Genomic DNA, 5,725 nt, shown 5'->3' on the forward strand with positions numbered 1-5,725 from the left:
AATAAAGGAATTTGTTTCGTTGTCTCGTGCAGCTGAAAAAATTAGATCACAATTATCTCATGCATATGAAGCAAAGAAGATAATTAATTCTCGTGTGAGGCAACTAAGAAAAATTATGTCAAATCGCGAAGCGATCGAAAACGAAATTTAGACTTGTTGATTTCCATCAAGGGTTTTATCAAATACGTCGAAATGAAAGTGAAAGTATATGTTCCTGACTGTTGGGAGAATGATTTTTGTTCCTTCACCACTGATAGATTTCAATAATGTTTTTTCTTGTGTTTTTCACTGAAATGTTTGATTTCCATGATTTTGTACTACCTAAACACCCTATCAGAATTAGCAAATCGAATAATTTCCACGATTTTTACTAGTAAATACCCTATCAGAATTAGCAAATTAGTTGATGTGCACAAAATATATATAAATAAAATTTTACTGTTGCCCGTGCACAAAAATAAAATTATTATACTTGCATGTGAAATCAGTCGATTTACACGAATTTTACTACCTAAATACCCTTCAAAATGGAGAAATCAGTCGATTTACACGAATCTGACTACCTAAATACCCTTCAGAATTGAGAAATCAGTCGATTTACACGATTTTGGCTACCTATTACCCCTTCAGAATAAAATCGTTGACAGATTTTCAGTAAAAAATAATTTTTTTATAAAATTTTACTGAAATCAGAACGACAGCTTGGGTCTAGTCAGTCAGTAAAAAAAAATATCCACCTTGACTGTCAGGAGAATTATTCGTTTGGTACTGTTGTCTTGAATCCCTGAAAATTTTTACGATTGGAAATCTTTACGATTTCACAAGTAAATTAATATTTGCCATCTCATTCCTCAAATCCAGTAAGTGGCCTGATTGGTCTGTTAATTTGAATTTAACAGACGATTATGACATCGTAGATAGACCGGATTGATCGGCTCTTGCACAATTAAAAATTCAGGTGTATCTTTTGGCGATAACGAATAAAGAATAAATCCTTGTTGGGTATGATTTGATATTGTTGTGTCCGTGCTGTAGCTGTTATCAGTGTATGCTTGTCGCCCTTGCCCTTGTGAATCATTATTGTGCCGGAGAATAGTTGCCGGTGGTAATGTTTCTTTGTACCGTGTAAGTATATCAGGGAAGAACTCATCGATGTTATCGTTGACGGATTTCATTAACTCGGTTGCTTTATATCCGGGAAATTTATAATTTGGTAGATCTGCTTTTGTTATTTTGTATTCAGTTAGAAATCGTTGTTTATAACGATTTATGTCGTCGGTGTAATCAATTATATCCTGGATTACTCGCTGGTTAATATATTCCATGTCGGATACAAGCTGATTTAATATTTCTACGTGTTTGATGATTTCGCCGCGTAAAGTTATATCAAAAAGATGTTCTTGGAAGCTCTGCCGTAGTCGCTGTAGTTGTGTTTTATGTTCTTGATTAGTGATTTTAAAATGTTTAATAACTTGATCTAGGTCAAGAAAAACAAGTTTTTCTTCTCTTCTCCTTGCACTGAGAGTTAGTTCAGAAGTAAAATTCCGATCTATCTTATCTTTGCTATAGAAAGTAAATTTATTAGTTTCCCAAACTGTAGTTTTTATATCAAGTAAATATTGTTTGTAGCGGGGGGTAAATTCGTGATACGACTGCGCGTCCCTGACATAGTCAGACATTTTGGATTCAGGTGGCGGCGGTAGTGTCGGTGGAGCAATTTCAGGCCATCCTAACACTGTTATGATCGAACTCTGATATATATCCACGGCGTAGTCGGGGGAGTTTATCTCGATTGCAGAAGACAGCGTTGGTTCATGACCTGTTATTGCTATTTTGGATTCTTTTCCCGTGATATTTCTTATTCGACGTTGTAATTCCTCATTGATTTCTTCGATTTGATAGCTCCCGGTTGGTATTCCAACAACGTTCCAGTCGGGTGTGTCATCGGGTTTATTTTTATTTGCAAACATGAACAAATTATCCGCTGGTAATCCACCAAATGATTTTGATCTGATATTTGGTCAGCTGTGGTATAGTCGCAACTGTGCTAGCGCGATCTCGCTTACCAGAATCGCAGTTGGAAAATTAATACTGAATTCAGGTTTGGATGAGCTCTCTATTATCATTGTGGTCCTTGCCGGAGTTGTATTTGCGGCTATCTGCTGAAGTAATTCTGTCATTATTCATTTTCGTTGTTTTCAAATGGTGGACTTCATCGTATGTCTTAACCATTAACGCGAATTCGGAATCTGATATGTTTTCATCATTGAGGCTTGATGATATCAGCGACGATAATTTTGAGTATGCTGCTGCTGCTGCTGCTGTGTTTAATCGTGTAACCGCGTCATGGTATTTTGTGCTCGTGCATGTTGATATCTTTTTCGCGATTATATTAAAAACACCTGCAAGTGCCGCTGATGATGAAACGCATATTGTTACTGCTACTGCAGCTGTTACTGGTGTCAGCGATGATAATACTAACCCATTGGACGCAACTACCGCGGATACCGAGTATACTGCAACGTCAAGAATGACTGCTGGTCGCTTATATTTTTCTACTTTTGTTGTGTATCTGCCAATGATGGTTTTTAACTCTGATTGCCGTTCGCGTACTTGATCGTATCTATATTGCTGGACATTTAATGTTGTCGTTGACTCCATTTTTGTCAATGCCATTATTATTTTACGCAGTGACCAATTGAGGTGTTTCAGCTACAAATTCCAAACACCACCAGTAAGTTGTTGCGGTTAATTTCTTATCGGCTGCTTCCAATATAAATGTTTCTTCGGTTCCGCTATTTAATATGATAGTCTCAATTTCTTTTCCATCAATCATATATATAGCACTTTTGAATAACGCCATGATGCCATTATTAACAAATCCAACTCTGACATTAGCTCCGTATGGTGTATTAGCAACGACGTTTGTTACAAGTTCACCTGTGACTTCAGTAAATGCTTCAGCGGGCAAGAAATATCTACTTGTATCCTGAACTCGTAATTCAATTCGTCCACGTTGATTTGGCGATACTGCTTCATAAGAATAATACTGATAATCATGCACGGACTCATCCTTGAGTATTGGTGCATCTATGTCAAACGCTGGGTCGGATGTACGTTTAAACATTTTATTATAATTAGTTATCTTCTAAAACGAAGACCACTTCATTATATCAGACTCGTATTTATTTGTTCAGCTCCTTGATTTATCAGCGTTGCTAGTTTTTGATTTGCGGCTTGATTTATTACTATACTGACATTTGCAGGCATCACTTCAGTGCTTGGTAATTTGACTGGCTGTGGCAGTCTGCGTATTAATCGTGCTAATCTGTCCTTGATTGCCAAGAAAGCTTTACTGGCAACGTTACGTCAATAGCTTTCATTGATAATTGTTTTGCGATCGGTACTGCTTTGGGAGCTATTCTTCTGAATAAACCCTGAACAGTATCACCGAGTCCATCTCCGTAAGTTGCTTTATAGGTTGGTTTATAGGTTTATCACCCTAACCGCTACAGGTCCACGGTGAACATTATGTCTAATCTCTTATTTTGTTATTCATTTATCTAACAACTAGTCAATATGTTAGTCATCAACGATTTCATCAATGAGTTTCCGATAAACATTAATGTCCATGATACCGCCTTGAAATAATCGTCGAGAAATGTCAGCTACTTCATTGGTTATTTCCGGAGAATTATTCCGAGCTCGTTTACCTCCTATGAGAACTTCTAACCGTTGCACGTCATCGAGAATATTGTTACGGCAGGCAATAAGACCACTTCCCAAACCACTTCCGGTTGCTCCTTCTTTTGGAGATTGTGATCGTTTGTCGTTGCCTCATTTCGATTACATCTCGTCTAAATTCTCGATACCCTGGACTGCTCATATTAACCAATGAATTTGGGGAGGCAAAATATAATACAGGAATCAAACTTTCAAATTTAACTTTTTCAACAAATTCGGACTTTAAGTACTTTTCTCTAGAATTATATTCACTCACAGCAATATTAATTAATTTATCTTCGTCAGCAAAAGCATCAAGAGCTTTATTGGTAAACATTTCTGCAAGTCGGCTTGTTAATTGGTAAGGCCCAGGTTGAGATTTTTGTCGTTCTATTTGCTGCAGAGGTGGAGGAGGTTGTGGTTGCTGTTTGTTCTGTTGCTGCGGTGGAGGAGGTTGTGGTTGTTGTATTCGTGCAAAATAATCACCTATTGCGTTAAAAAATGCAAATGTATCTAGTATCACTGTTTCTAGCCTGATCAGCATCATAGTATATACGAAATATCCACTTGTACCAATTTTCACGACCTATAGCATCACCGGTATACTCGGATTTTAAAACTTTGCTTCGTTGATCATAACTCAGCGCGGCAAACTCAGCTAATTCATTTATGCCTTTAATTTCCTTTATGGTGTTAATACCTTTTCCGGTAAATTTATCGTTTATATCAACTTTAGCCCTGGCTTGTTCTGTTTCTGGTATGCGATCTTTTATATCACCGATTTCAGTACGAATTTTACCAATACCTCCAAGTATTTCTTCATCGACAGGAAGAGGTTGAGCTGCAGCTATATCAGTTGGAAGATCTCGTAAAATCTTTTTTGTTTTTTTTTTTTAGTTCTTGCTGATATATTTTCAGTCTTTTCAGCGGTTTGTTTTAATACTGGAAGAATACCCTTCTTCCTCTCCTCCTCATCCTTAATATCTCCCCAGATAGCTCTTTCAGTATTCGCTGAAACTTTTTCAGTAGCTGTTGTAATGGGTTTAAATAACTGCAGCGGCGTCGCTAGGGTTGGTGTCACCCACTGCGGTAAACTCATGGTGTCACCCCTCCAGACTTCCACCATGGATTTCTTCTTCTTAAAATAACTCCAAATTTTGCTCCGACCAGCTCTGAATCTCATTCAAATAAGCACCAGACGCTCTGCAGACTGCATGGTGGCACCCTGTGCCTGATAGTCATGTATTTAATTATGATCGGTTATCCGCTTATGAAATCCGACTAGACCGAGCAGTGTGTGCTCTGTAAAATTTGCAAATTTTCATTTTGGTGTCACCCCTCTGAGATGGTGTCACCCGGTGCGGTCCGCACCCCCCCCCCCCCCCCAGCGACACCACTGAATAACTATTCCGTACCCGTAGTAAATTCAACTTGTGCTTGCTGACGTTCTTGAAGTTTTTGTCTTACAGAATCACGAAGAGGAAGAAATTTTTGGATTGCTTCTAGTCGCTCTCGAGCTAATCTAATGGTATATGCTTCTCCGATATTTGCCATTATTGATATAATGATGATTTAATTTATAGCAGCAGAGAGGGTGCTGCCTCCAAATTGTCACCGACACGATCGCGTATTTTCCTTCGATGTATCGCGATCAGAAAAACTTATCAGCGATAGGATGGGTAAGCCAATTCGTCGTTGACAGGGTTGTCTTACGCTGGATATCGCGATTTTTTGTTGTTTTTTTTTTTGCGATTTTCCAGGAAGGCGTATTTTGGCGAAATTCGAGTGAACCAATTAGAGTGTGTTCGCCCTCTCTGCTCCTAAGGTATACAAAGAATTTTATAAATAACCAGTATAACCAGAAAACCCGGGGGAGATTTTTTTTTAATTCTACCTATGTTAAATACGAAACTAGTGAGCGCCACCATGCACAAACTATGAAACTGGTGAGCGCCACCATAACGCCAAGATTGAAGTTACCCGTTTTAAGGAAGGACCGAAC

This window comes from Sinohyriopsis cumingii, unplaced genomic scaffold (genome assembly GCF_028554795.1).
Source record: "Sinohyriopsis cumingii isolate HCF-2022 unplaced genomic scaffold, ASM2855479v2 utg003141l, whole genome shotgun sequence".
Lineage (NCBI taxonomy): Eukaryota > Metazoa > Mollusca > Bivalvia > Unionida > Unionidae > Sinohyriopsis > Sinohyriopsis cumingii.